This window comes from Bos indicus, chromosome 25 (assembly GCF_029378745.1).
Source record: "Bos indicus isolate NIAB-ARS_2022 breed Sahiwal x Tharparkar chromosome 25, NIAB-ARS_B.indTharparkar_mat_pri_1.0, whole genome shotgun sequence".
In the NCBI taxonomy this organism is placed as follows: domain Eukaryota; kingdom Metazoa; phylum Chordata; class Mammalia; order Artiodactyla; family Bovidae; genus Bos; species Bos indicus.
In genome coordinates, this window is record NC_091784.1 from 27,812,735 (window position 1) to 27,827,751 (window position 15,017).

A 15,017-nucleotide genomic window follows, 5' to 3' on the forward strand; every position below is an offset into this window, starting at 1 on the left:
ACTGCACCGCCTTTGCCTGAGACACAGGCAGCTTCCAGCTATCGATTTTATTGACCGGAGCGCCATGCGGGCTGCCTAACCTCTTTGCCCTCAAGTGTGATGGCGCTGCGATTGGGCTTCACGCCCTTCCCCCCCCCCCGTTCCACGTGCTCATTGGGCGGCGGCCGAAGATCGAGCATTCTGATTGGGTGATGCCGAAAGCGGCCTGTTTGAACGAAGCCAACGGAAGCGTAAGGGCAGAAAAGCTGGACCCTCGGGTCGGGTGACTGCCAGGAGTCGTGAGGCAGAAAGGGCCGAACCCGTCGGGGTCAGGAACAGCCCCTGTTCCCTAGAGGTGCAGCCCAGCTGAGGGAAGGAAGAATTTCAGCGACGGAGCCACTCTGGCCAACCGGGGGCCGCGATTTCCCTGGGTTGTCTTTCCTGGCTTTCTCTTCCGATAGTGAGTTAGTTCCTTATTGCCCTTTGGGGAAGGGGATCAATGTTAGTGTTTCCTGTGCGCAGGTACCACGCCCAACATATTACACATTTCAACTTATTTTGTGCTACTTCTGTGTGAAGTGATGGTTATCATCCTGGTTTTACCGATGAGGAAAAACTCAGAGGGTACTTGCTAGTAAGCAGAAGGAACAAAGATTTTGTGGTACTGAAGAAAAACGCACCAGCCTAAATCTTGAGAGTTGAGTTTTATTCAAGGACCTTAACTGAGGACTATATTCTCTCCGATAGCTCTGAGGAACTGCTCCGAGGAAGGAGCCAGTATATATAACAGATTTTGGAAATATTTTTGGAAATAATATTTCCACAAAAAATAAGTGTTGGAAATATACCCATTATATATATGTGTAATTATAAAATCAAAAGATTATTGCTGATCACAAAAAAACCCCGACATTTCAAATTGATGATATTGTGCTTTTCTCTGTTGGAAGAGCATCGGAACGTGTTGAAATTGTTCTTTAGATGTGCAACTTATTGTAACTATCTAGCCCAGTACCTAAAGAATAGAATGTTTCCTGTATTTTTCTGTCTTGAATTCCCCTCAGGGTGCCCCTTAGGACAGGGGCAGGGGGACTTGGCGGTTTTAGTGGCTGATGGCTTGATGGTGGGCAACATTTGCGGTTTATTCATTCATTCGTTATTCATTTATTCATGCTAACATTGTGGCATGAATAGCAGGGTATCTTCCCTCTCCATAGGGCCCCGCCCCCCCCCCCCCACCCCCCCCCCCCCCCCCCCCCCCGCCATGCTTGTGAGATCTCAGTTCTGCCATCAGGGATTGAACTCTAGCCACACAAGCGAGAGCCTGGAATCCTAACCCCTTGGCCACCAGGGAACTCCCAATACAGGGCCCACCCCACCCCCCATACAGGGCCCCCTCTTGGTCATAAATTCAAGTAAGGTTTAAGAGGCATTTCATGATCAATTTGTCCCATGGCACCAGGAATTTTCATTCCTAGGTCAGAGGAGGATTTTATTGATCAGCCACCCAATGTGCTATTTTTGGAATAGGACCAGGAAATGTTTTCCCCTGTTGCTTCTTCATACCTAGAGTCACACTGTTACAATTATTTAATATAGAGTTATATATATATGATCAATTGCCTCAAGACATTTAGCCACCATTAATTCTGTTGCAGGCCTGGTTATACATTAGGTAATGCAAGAGGCAACAATCTTATAGATAGGCTATAAGTAATACAGCTAGTAATACTAATAAGATTATAGTACAGCAGAGAAACAGGGCTTCCCTTGTGGCTCTGTCAGGAAAGAATCTGCCTGCAATGAGGGAGACCTGGGTTCAGTCCCTGGGTTGGGAAGATCCGCTTGAAGAGGACATGGCAACCCACTCCAGTATTCTTGCCTAGAGAATCCCCATGGACAGAGGAGCCTGATGGGCTGCAGTCCATGGGGTTGCAAAGAATGGAACACGACTGAGCAACTAAGCACAGCACAGCAGAGAGACACAAAGCATACATGATTTGAAAACAACAAAAAGAGAACACATTTCAATGATTAGTATAGCTAGTTGTGATTTGGTTATAAGAAGCCATCAAGTCCAGAGGTGAACTAGCTATGCTCAGTCACTCAGTTGTGTCCAACTGTTGTGACCCCATGGACTGTAACCCGACAGGCTCCTCTGTTCATGGAATTCTCCAAGCAAGAATACTGGAGTGGGTTGCCATTTCCTATTCCAGGGGATCTTCCCGACCCTGGGATCAAGCCCCCATCTTGTGCATCTCCTGCATTGGCAGGCAGATTCTTAACCACTGTGCTACCAAAAACAGTATAGCAGTTCCTCCGAAATTGAAAAATAGAATTTATTACCTAGCAACTCCACTTTGAGTATATACTCCAAAGAAGTCAAAGCAGGGTCTTAAGGAGATATTTATGCACACACGTGTTTATAGCAGCATTATCCACAATAGTCAAGAGGTGGTAGCAACCCAAGTATCTGTGGACCAATGAATGGATAATGAAAATGTGGTGTTTACAAACAATGGAATATTAACCAGTCTTAAAAAATTAAGAAATTATGCAACATGCTACAACTTGGATGAAACTTGAGGACATTATACTAAGTGAAATAAAGCAGTCACAAAATGATAAATACTGTATGGCTGCACTTACATGAAGTATCTAAAGTAGCCAGTTTCATAGAAACAAAGTAGCATGGTGGTTGGGTGATTATCATGGGCTGAGGCCCTGGGAATAGGAAGGTGTTTTTTTTTTTCTTTTTTTCCCCTCTTCTTGTTTTCTTTTTTGTCATTCTAGTGGGGTTATAGAAAGGATTATATACCATGATTGGATGGGAGTTAGCCCAGGGGTGCAAGGTTGGCATGACATCTGAAAATTAATTCATGTAATACATCATGTGTCAATAAAATAAAGACAAAGACCACAGAGTCATCTTAACAGATGTGCAAAAAGAATTTGACAAAATCTTTTACATTTCCTTTACATGCAGTGTCCAGAAAAGGCACATCTACAGAGACCAAAAGCAGATTAGTGGTTGCCAGGAGCTGAGGGAGGAGAGAATGAGGAGTGATGGCTGAGGAGTTTCTTTCAGGGGTTATGAAAATGTGCTTAGTTGATTGTGGTGATGGTTTCATAACTCTAAATATACCACACACACACAAAAAAAACCCACAACCATTGAGTTGTACAGTTTAAACGGGTGAATTATATGGTGTGTGAATAATATCTCAATAAAGCCGTTAAAAAAAAAAAAAAAAAACTATGTCTTGCCTGGAGAATCCCAGGGACGGGGGAGCCTGGTGGGCTGCCTTCTCTGGGGTCGCACAGAGACACGACTGAAGCGACTTAGCAGCAGCAGCAGTCACAGACATAGCAATATGATCGTGGTAAATAATTATAAAAGGCTTCCTAGACACTCTAGGACAGCCCCTCCCCAAGCTTCAGCTCACTGCTCCCTCTTTTCCTCTCCCCTTCAGGCATTTTGCCCGGTTTGAGTAATCCGCTTCTGCGGCTCTCGTCTAAGAACTCGCTTAATTAGGTACGCTGTGAATAGACGAATAACAAGCAAAAATAGGCACAGGGAGGAGACCACGAAAGACCCTCACAGAGCGCCCCCAGGTGGCCGTAGGTCTCTGCATCACTTTCGGTAAAGAGCCTTCTGCGCCTCAGATTTCACTTCTCCAAGAAATACTCGGCCGCGGCGGTAAAGCTTCACAGCTTCACAGCTCACAGCCTCCTCGGCGAGATCCAGGCTTTGGGCTTCAAGTGCGGAACGGTGCTGGTACGGCGCTTGAATTCTTCCAGTCCCCAAGTCCTGGATGCCCTTTTCCCAGCCAAGGAGCACTGCCCTGCTAGACCCAGCGTCTGAGTCGGCCCGGATCTGGCTACGCATGGGGCCAAGCTGCGGCCAAAACAGAGGAATCATAGCGTCGTGGGTCACTCTAGGACTCAAGAGTGAACAAAGGTATCGGAAAATGCCCTAAGAGAATATGGCGGCGACTGCCTTCATAACCATCATTCAAATACAGTCGGAAGCTAGTCATTCGTTTCCTTCAGATGATCTTATCAAATAAGAGCCAGGTCCAAATATTTAGCTCCAGCTTTTAAAACTCCTAACCCCTCATTGGTGCTTGCGGAGATTAGCTTGAAGACGTGTCTTCTGACAACGCCCAGTGATTGGACTGTTTACATCACTGAAATAACGAAGTCCACGCTGATTGGCCTCCTGGGCCAGCCTCCAGGACGCTGTTGCTAGGTAACGCCTGACAGGGGGCTGGGTTCGCAGATCTGCAGCAGGCGTCCCCAGGAGGTTACTATGCAGGGAGCCCGCACTGGTCAGCGCCCTCTGGGAGATTCTACGTCGACTCTTTCTGTTCTGCTGACCCCCAAGGCCTCAGAGAGTGCGTCCTGACAGCAAAATGAACTGGGTTCCTGTCCTGAGAGATGCCAGTTTTATGGAACTGAGCACCTTTATGGAATTTCTACATTGTTCCAGGTGCAAAACAGCCTTCTCATTAGAATCATCTAACCCTGAGCAATGCTCCATGTGAGGGCAGGGAGTGTGGTCCCTGTTAAAGACTCTTTGCAACCCCAAGGACTGTAGCCTTCCAGACCCCTCCGTCCATGGGATTTTCCAGGCAAGAGTACTGGAGTGGGTTGCCATTTCCTTCTCCAGGGGATCTTCCCAACCTAGGGATCGAACCCAGGTCTCCCGCATTGCAGGTGGACGCTTTACCATCTGAGCCACCACGGAAGCCCTATTTAAGAATAAAAAGATTTAAAAAAAAAAGAACATTGAGACTGGGTGACTGGTACCCAGGTCTCTCTGGCTCCAAGTCCAGTGCTCTTTCTGACCTAATCACTAGGGCTTTTCCTTCTGAGACATCTTGGCCCTGAGACTGTCCATTTCTTGACAGTCTTGGCATAAAGTCCCTGACACACTAGCTGGACTTCAGTGACTTACAGAAGAGCCCTCTTCCCTTTTCTCCACCGCTCTGAGAGCTGAGTGGGTAAAGTCAGAATTTAGTTTTTGTTGCTCCTGAGCATCTAATAACTATAGTGTAACAAGAAAAACAACCCACACCATGTGCCAGCAACTGTGCAATTTGGTGGTTTAGTCTCTAAGTTGTGTCCGACTCTTGCGACCCCATGGACTTTCGGAATGGGGGCGTTCAAGCGCAGTTGAGTAAGAACCTGTTTACTGTAACATTTGTGTGTGCTATGTCGCTTCAGTCGTGTCTGACTCTTTGCGACCCCATGGACTATATAGCCCACCAGGCTCCTCTATCCATGGGATTCTCCAGGCAGGAGAATACAGGAGTGGGTTGCCATTTCCTTCTCCAGGGGATCTTCCCGACCCAGGGATTAAACCTACGCTTCCTGCGGCTCCTGCCTTGCAGGCACATTCTTTACCGCTGAGGCACCAGGGAAGCCCAACATTGCTAAATTAAGGACAAGCAATAGAATCCAATGTATCTGATTTTTAAGCCCATGTATCCTAACCATTCTCCTGTACAGCTACTCCTGGCACAGCAGTTTCTCAAAAATATTGAAATAATGGGAAAAAATTATTTGTTTTCCCCTTCTTACTGGCTACTGGGCTACATCTACATTTTCATCATCTGTCCACCTAGGACAAATTCATGCCAACCAGGCTGTTGTCCTATTGTTCTGCTAAAGCAATTCTCTCCAAGTCCTGCCAACCTCTTTGTTAAAACACTCTGCCACTTTCCTCCAGGGGCTTCTGAATCCCTTTTTGTTTTGTTGGTTTTATTTTTCAGCTCATCTTTCTGTCTTCTTTGTTACACCCTGTATTTTTAATGTAAAATTTCCAAAGTTTCAGGCATCCAACTGCAGTTGAGAAATCCTCCTCTAGGCCTGCACATCTAACTGGCTGCTAAATATTTTCACATATTTGTTGAGTCGAGAGAGCTTGTTGTTTTTCCTAAACATTTTAGTTGATTATTCAACTACACTTCATTCGCGTTGCTAGTATATCAGATGTAAAATCCTGTTATCCTAGTCCTTCCTTCTCATGGCTTTTCCCTGCCAGTTCCAGTCTATTCTGTATCCTATAGCTTAGGATAAATCTGTGAAAAAACACAGGCAAAGGTCCTCTCAAGATGCTTACATTCCACAGTGGGAGAATGGTCAATTTCTAATAAACTTAGATAAGGGTGGGCCCAAGGGTATCAGTTGTCTTGCTCAGAACCAGATAGTCCTGCTCAGTGAAAAATTGTCCTTTGTTCCCCATCATTGTCAGAATGCTCCATGGACATTCTGTAGGTAAAAATAGGTTTGTGATTGTCTAAGTACAGAACCTGGGTTTACTTTATATAGAAGCACAAACTTACAAGTACAGTTTTAATCCTGACCTTTCCAGGAAAGCCTGTGTATATGGAGGGAAGATTGTATTTTGTTTAGTTTGGAATTTTGCTGAGAATTGTTTGCCATTTTGGAAAATCACTGCATAAATGGCTACACTTGAATTTGAATCAGCAACACAACCCATCTGTGACAGCCTGAGTTTGTAGCTGCTCAGTTCAGTTCAGTTCAGTCACTCAGTCGTGTCCAACTCTTTGCGACTCCATGGACCTCAGCATGCCAGGCCTCCCTGTCCATCACCTACTCCCAGAGTTTACCCAAACTCATGTCCATTGAGTCGGTGATGCCATCCAACCATCTCATCCTCTGTCGTCCCCTTCTCCTCCTGCCTTCAATCTTTCCCAGCATCAGGGTCTTTTCCAATGAATCAGCTCTTTGCATCAGGTGGCCAAAGTATTGGAGTTTCAGCTTCAACATCAGTCCTTCCAATGAACACTCAGGACTGATCTCCTTTAGGATGGACTGTTTGGGTCTCCTTGCAGTTCAAGGAACTCTCAAGAGTGTTCTCCAACTCCACAGTTCAAAGGCATCAATTCTTTGGCACTCAGCTATCTTTACAGTCCAACTCTCACATCCATACATGACTACTGGGGAAACCACAGCTTTGACTAGAGGGACCTTTGTTGGCAAAGTAATGTGTCTGCTTTTTAATATGCTGTCTAGGTTGGTCATAACTTTCCTTCCAAGGAGTAAGCGTCTTTTCATTTCATGGCTGCAGTCACTATCTGCAGTGATTTTGGAGACCAAGAAAATAAAGTCAGCCACTGTTTCCACTGTTTCCCCATCTATTTGCCATGAAGTGATGGGACCAGATGCCATGATCTTAGTTTTCTGAATGTTGAGCTTTAAGTCAACATTTTCACTCTCCTCTTTCGCTTTCATCAAGAGGCTCTTTAGTTCCTCTTCACTTTCTGCCATAAGGGTGGTATCATCTGCATATCTGAAGTTATTGTTATTTCTCCTGGCAATCTTGATTCCAGCTTGTGCTTCATCCAGCCCAGCATTTCTCATAATGTACTTTGCTGCTGCTGCTAAGTCACGTCAGTCGTGTCTGACTTTGTGCTACCCTATAGATGGCAGCCCACCAGGCTCCTCCATCCGTGGGATTCTCCAGGCAAGAACACTGGAGTGGGTAATGTACTCTGCATATAAGTTAAATAAGCAGGGTGACAATATACAGCCTTGACGTACTCCTTTTCCTATTTGGAGCCAGTCTGTTGTTCCATGTCCAGTTCTAACTGTTGCTTCCTGACCTGCATACAGATTTCTCAAGAGGCAGGTCAGGTGGTCTGGTATTCCCACCTCTTTCAGAAGTTTCCACAGTTTATTGTGATCCACACAGTCAAAGGCTTTGTAGCTGCTGTGTTCATAGAAATTCTAGGGAATTCCTTAGCAGTCCAGTGGTTAGGACTTTCACTGCCGAGGGCGTTGGTTCAATCCCTTGTTGGGGAACTAAGATCTTGCAAGCCACTCAGCATAGCCTAAATAAATAAATAACATTTTTTTTAATTTTTAAAAATTAAAAAAGTTAAACAAAAAATCCTATATGTGAAGTGTTAGTCACTCAGTCATGTCTGACCCTTTGCAACCCCATGGACTGTAGCCCACCAGGCTCCTCTGTCTGTGGAATTCTCCAGGCAAGAATACTGGAGTGGGTCGCCATCCTTCCTCCAGGGGATCTTCCCAACCCAGGGATTGAACCCAGGTTTTCCCGCATTGCAGGCAGATTCTTCACCATCTGAGCCAGCAGGGAAGCCTTTTGTGTAGGTGCAAGCATATTTCTATATGAACACTTCACTAAATCCTTTGGCAAAGCCTTACCCAAGCATTTACATATTGAGATATACATTTTTTTTTAATTTAAAGCATAATATACACAAAGGTGCACAAATCTTAAGTGTAAGCTGAATGAATTTTCATAAAATGAACACACCCACACAACCAGTATCCAGATCAAGAAACCAAAGCATTTCCTAGAAACCTCTTATGCACCTTCTAGTCACCACTCTTCCCAAAGATAACCACTAGTCCAATTTCTAACATTACAGATTAGTTTTGCCTCTTTTTGAACATAATACAAATGGAATCATTTTGTACACACACACACACACACACACACACACACACATTTTAACATCTGCCTTCTTTTGCTTCAAAATTCACTCATTGTTGCCTATAGCTGTAATTTTTATTCTAAGGTACGTACAGGTTACCACTGGATACGTATTTTTAAGTTAATGACTTTGTCCTTTAAATTGTATTAAGGGTTAGTGATTTTCAGAAAATAGGATTGTAGATGGGTTATTTCTCTACTCATTTATTTCGTCATAGTAAAAGGAGCATATATTCAACACATTTATTCTAAAAGGTGTGCATTAGTTCTTTTTAAGACATTTTTTATACATTTATATTTTTTAAAGATTTATTTATGCTATTTTTGGCTGTGTTGCTTCTTCATTGCCCTATGCAGACTTTCTCCAGTTGCCATGAGCAAGGGTTATGAGGTTTATTGTGGTGCACAGGCTTCTCATTGCATTGGCTTCTCTTGTTGCAGAGCTCGGGCTTTAGAACTTGGGTTCATTAGTTGTGGCACATGGGCTTAGTTACTCCTCAGCATGTGGGATCTTCCTGGACCAGGGATCAAACCTGTGTCCCCAGCATTGGTAGGCAGATTCTTAACCACTGGACTGCCAGGGAAGCCCGTGTGGATTAGTTATGGAAGGCTGACACTCAAAAATTATCTGCAGCCTCCTGAGTTTTATCCTCTGCTCCTTTGCACAGTTGTACTGACTGATGCACAATCTTCTCCTTCCCCCAAACCCTTTTCCTTCAGTTCTTAGATGATTCATCACTTTTTCTGAGAATTTCTCTAGCTCTGCTTATGTCCTTTTGGGGAATCTGTATATAAGCTGAGTTTAGCATTTATGTCACTATGCACCATTCTGTTTGCTTGTCTCTCTGTGGACAAGGACTCTCATTGTCTTGCTTGCCATAGTATTCTTTTGTGTCTGGCATGTGGTTGGCATTTTAAAAATGTGTTGAACAAATAAAGACATGTCATCCCATATTTAGAGCCTTCTTGACCAGCCTGGGACCTTGCCTCCTTCACCTAGGCCTCTTTCTCTAGGACAAAGGTCTTGGCATATGAGTGTGGTTTTCTTTTTTTTCAATATTTATTTATTTATTTGGCAGTGCTGGGTGTTAGTTGTGGCCTTTGATCTTCATTTTGGCATGCAAACTCTTAGTTGCACCATATGGGACCTAGTTCCCTGACCAAGGAATGAACCCAGGCCCCCTGCATTGGGAGCATGGAATCTTAGCTACTGCACCACCAAGGAAGTCCCTGTGAATGTGTTTTCTGTGTGTCATGGACCTCCCTGCCCCAGCACCGCTACTGATACCATTATCTCTCTTCCTTCCCACCTATAATATTAGGTGCACCCATTTCTAAACTTGTATTCTGAGTGTTGTCTAGAGCTGGCCGTCACCTGAAACCACAGAAGGCCAGGAATGGCTTTGAGACAACAGGGCAGCTGTCCAGCACAACATCCTCCACTTTGGTTGAGTCAGCTTCCTCACAGGCACCATCTGTTCTCATTTTTTATTCTTTTTCAGGTGTGATAGGAGTATTCAAAATGCCTTTAAGGAATATGTCCGCAATAAAGATTTTAAACCTCTCTCAAAAATGGCCTACTCTCTCTGAAATATTTTCATATTAATTGCAGTAGGAACTTTCAAGATTCAGATATTCCATTTTCTTTAGTACAAAAACACTGGTATTTCTGTTGGTGATGGTGCAAGTCTGGGTGCAACTGGGAGAGAGAATCCACACCGCAATTTCAACAAGGACGAATTAATTATCAGGAATTCCTTGGTTGCCTAGTGGTTAGGATTCTGGGCTTTCACTGCTGTGGCCCAGGTTCAATCCCTGGTCAGGGAACTGAGATTCTACACAGCCAAAGGGGCAAAAAAAAAAAAAAAGAGAGAGAAAGAAAATCAACTATAAAAGTGAAGTGAAAGTCACTCAGTCATGTCTGACTCTTTGCGACCCCATGGACTGTTATAGTCCATGGAATTCTCTAGGCCAGAATACTGAAATGGGTAGTCTTTCCTTTCTCCAGGGATCTTCCCAGTCTATGGATGGAGTGAACCCAGGTCTCCTGCGTTGCAGATGGATTCTTTACCAGCTGAGCCACAAGGGAAGCCCCAACTATAAAAGGCAGTTAGAGAAATGAGGGATTGGATTATATATTAGTTTCCTAGGGCTGCCATGACAAATTACCACAAACTGAGTGCCTTAAGACAACACAAGGACTTTCCTGCTGGTCCAGTGGTTAAGAATCTGCCTGCCAATGCAGGGGACATGGGTTCGATCCCTGGTCCAGAAAGATTCCACATGCTATGGGGCAACTAAGCCTGTGTGCCATAACTACTGAAGCCTGTGTGCTCTAGAGCCCGTGCTCCCCAACAAGAAAAGTCACTGCAATGAGAAGCTCTCGCATCACAACTAAAGACTAGCCCCCACTCTCCACAACTAGATAAAGCCTGTGGGCAGCAATGAAGACCCAGTGCAGCCAAAACTAAAAATAAATAAATACAATTTTGAAAAGACAACACAAACCTATTCTGGAGACTAGAATTCTGAAATCAAGGCATCAGCAGGGCCATACGCCCTTTGAGATGCTAAGTAGAATCTTTCCTTGCCTCTTCCCAGCTTCAGTGTTTGCTGGCAATCTCTGGCCTTGGATTTGTAGATGCATCACTCCAGTCTCTGTCTCTGTTACCACAAGGCATTCTTCCTACGTGTCTCTCTGTGTATCTTCACATGGCCTTCTCCTTTCCGTGTATCTCTGTTCAAATTTCCTTCTTACAAGGACACCAGTCATTGGAGTGAGCCCCTCCCCCTGCCCCAAATCCAGTATGAGTTCATTGATTATATCTGCAAAGAATCTATTTCCAAACAAGGTCATAGTCAAAGGAACTAGGGGTCATTTGGCAGTGCTAGATCTTAATCTCAGCTCGTGGGATCTTCTAGTTGCAGCACACAGGATATTTAGTTAGGGCACGTGGAATCTAGTTCCCTGACCAGGGACTGAAGCCATGGCCCCTGCATTGGGAGTTCAGAGTCTTAGCCACTGGACCACCAGGGAAGTCTCTTGAACATATCTTTTTGAGGGACGCAATTCTGCCCACTAGAGATAGTAAGATGTAAAGAGAATTCTACAGAATATAGGAAGAGTGGATCTGAGAGCAGCCACTAGGGCTTCCCTGGTGATTCAGTGATTAAGAGTCTGCCCTCCAAGGAAGTGGACTCGGGTTTGATCCTGGTCATGGAACCAAGATCCCACCTGCTGCGGAGCAACTAAGCTCATGCACCACAACTACGGAGTCCAAGCACCTTAGAGCTGGCATACCACAGCTAAAGAGAAGCCAAGCATGGCAACTAAGACCCAACATAGCCAAGTAAATACATAAATAATCCTGTTAAGAGCAGCCATTGTCCCTCAGCTGGAGATACTGCACCCAAGAAAGAGCCTCTATCTGGGCCTCCCAGGGGCTGAGATCCAGGATTTTGAAAAGTATTTATCTATCTATGGCTGCATTGGGTCTTCACTGCTGCATGCCAGCTTTCTCTAGTTGCAGTGACTAGGAACCGCTCTCTTGTTGTAGGGTGCTGGTTTCTCATCCTGGTGGTTTCTCTTGTTGCAGAGCCGGGGCTCTAGGGTGTGCAGCCTCAAGAGTTGTGGCGGACGGGCTTTACTGTCCCTCAGCATGTGGGATCTTCCTTGAGGGATCAAACCCACATCCCCTGCATTGGCGGGCAGATTCTTTACCACTGAGCCACCAGGGAAGCCTGGAGATGCAGAATTTTTTGGAGAGAACACAGAAGTCACTGGAGTGCCACTCTGGTGGAACTTGCTGGAAATCTTCCCTCTAGGGTACCAAGGAAAACTGTTCATGGGAATGTGTCTCACAGAGGCACTCCACTACAAACTACCCCGGGGTGTACCAGGGGAAGTTGCTGGTCACTGGTTGCTGCTGGCTGCTATGCACAGTGGGAACCCAGAAGCAAAGCCCTTTCTTCCTGCAGTGTTTCACCAGCTCTCTACTGATAAAACTTAGTAAGATGCCAGCTGGCAAAGAAAAAGTAGTTCTAGGGTCCAGCTCCATTTTCATAGAGCAGGCCAAAAGAGTGACATTTTTTTTCTGAGAGATAATAAATGAATAACTGTCACAGTGTTATATGTCTGTTTCAGATACTAATAGGCAGCTTCCTTCACCCATTTTTTTTTTAAGTTGGGGATAACTGCTTTACAATGTTGCGTTAGTTTCTGCTGTACAATGAAGTGAATCAGCTGTATGTATACATATATCCCCTCCGTCTTGGAGCCCCCTCCCACCCAGCCCCAGTGTCACCCCTCTAGGTCATCCCAGAGCATCAAGCTGAGCTCCCCGTGCTGTACAGCAGTGTCCCACTAGCTGTCTATTTTATACATGGTAGTGTGTATGTCAGGCCTAATCTCCCAATTCATCCCACCCTCCCCTTCCCTCTATGTTCAAATGTGTGTTCTCTATTCCTACCCAGCAAATAGGTTCATCTGTACCGTTTTTCTAGATTCCACTTATATGCATTAATGTATGATATTTGTTTTCTCTTTCTGACTTACTTCACTCTGTATTACAGACTCTAGAGCCATCCCATCTCTACCAATAACTCAATTTTGTTCCTTTTTATGGCTGAGTAATATTCCACTCTAAACATGTACCACATCTTCTTTCCCTTCCCCCTTCCCGACTCTCTCCAGTCCTCCCGTCTCCCCTCCCCTGACATCTTCCTCATAAGCCCCCTCACTTCACCATTCAGTTCCTCCAAACTTGACACCTGTCTATCATACCCTCCCCATGCACAAAAGGAGGCAAGGTTATAAGTGGTGGCAGGTGGGGAAGAGAAGAGGTAAACCATAGGCAGGACCAACTTCCCCAGGTAAATAAAAATTCTAGGAAGTAGCTGACCAGAGTGAAAGAGCCCCCAGAGGTGGTCTAAAAAGCTCCTCACTAGGGGAATGAAATTGGTGCTGGTACCTGGCTGGACTAAGTACTTCCCGGTGGAGGGGACTGAGGCTGACGGAAGCAATGGAGCCAATGGCCATCTTATATACAGGCATATAAACTCCAAACTCCTCGGGACAGGCACCTGTCTGTTGCCACAGCATGGCACACAGACATTGCAATTTTGCTGAATAGTTGATGCGAACCAGAGTAACAACCCAAACTCAAAGTGTCCTATCACTTCTCACAGGTGGTTCTTTTTGTTTCTTAATTAAATATTACTTTTGGCTGTGCTGGGTCTTCATTGCTGTGCGCAGGCTTTCTCTAGTTGCAGTGAACGGGCTCCTTGGCTTCTCTTGTTGCGGAGCACGGGCTCTAGAGAGTGGGCTCAGTAGTTGTGGCACATGAGTTTAGTTGCCCCACAGTATTTGGAATCTTCACAGAGCAGAGATCGAACTCATGTCCCCTGCATTGGCAGGCAAATTCTTAACCACTGGACCACGGGGGAAGTCCACAGGGGTGGTTCTTGGCAAAGGGTTTTAAGTGCATTTCTCTCATCTCAACACCCTGTGGCCACAACCCAGCCTAATCCACCCTGGATGATCTAGAGCTCAGGCCAGATGCTTCTGCAAACAAAGATACTGAGCAGAGCAGCTGGCTTGAGGACCAGAAGGGATAGCGTACTCTGTGAGAAGGAAGAGGCAGTTTATTTATCATCCTTTTTACCTGCAGCCTGAGACTTATTTATCAGGCACATTCAGATGTGCCTTCTCACTTGATCTTCTCATTCCATTTTGAGACAAGTATGGCAGGATTTATTGTTCCCATTTTACAGTTGAGACCACTAAGGCCAGGACCAGTTAAGCAGATGTGAGACCCAGAGTCTAACAGGGTCCAGGGATTCTGAAGAATAGATACATGGATGTGCCAATCTCCAGCCACATCACCTGCTCCACTGAAGGCTGGGAGGGGCCTCTAATCACTGATCACCACACACTGGCCTTGCCTGGGGTATGTACACAGGTAGTGCGTAAGGTAAGAGTTGTTGAAAGGGTAGTTACAAAGAGGGGTGAGGCAGGACTGTGAGGGTACGAAGGCTCATCACTGTTGGCCTGAGTTGAGGGCCAAGCCCTCCCCAACCAGATTCTCAGAAACCAGGCCCTTTCTTTAGCCTACTTCCTTTACCCTTGGCATTGACTTCTTCAGCAGACTTAGAGAATCAAAACTCAGATCAGGTTTGCTCTGCCCTTGAAAGCGTTTCATTAACCTGCAATCTGGGAAATACCTCTGTGTTTAAGCAGGCAGGTTTAAGTGAAAGCCTACAGGAGGCCTCTCAATTTACCAAGATGGAGAGGGATCTCTACTTAGAGCTGGATGCATTGCCATACCAGCAGGGACCCTCCTCATGCACCTGTGTAGCCAGCCCTGCTCCAGGGGAAGATAGAACACTTCTAGTTGAACCAGTTGTTGCTTATTCTCACCAGAAGTCTCATGATGGATTTCCAGAGGACCCAGCCAGCCTTGTACTACAGAGAGTGGCTGTAGTCCTAGGACACCTATCTGGTTGAGTCTTTCGTTACAGAGTTGGGGAGTCTTCACGTCCCACA

General features: G+C 45.4%; 1 long non-coding RNA gene across 1 annotated transcript; it reads left to right on the forward strand.

Annotated features, from left to right (window-relative positions):
* Positions 1–124: 124 nt before the first annotated feature.
* Positions 125–10,356, forward strand: LOC139179729 (uncharacterized). The gene is made up of 2 exons (XR_011564064.1): positions 125–439; positions 3,453–10,356. It is a non-coding gene; the product is annotated as an uncharacterized lncRNA (long non-coding RNA).
* The last annotated feature ends 4,661 nt before the right edge of the window (positions 10,357–15,017 follow it).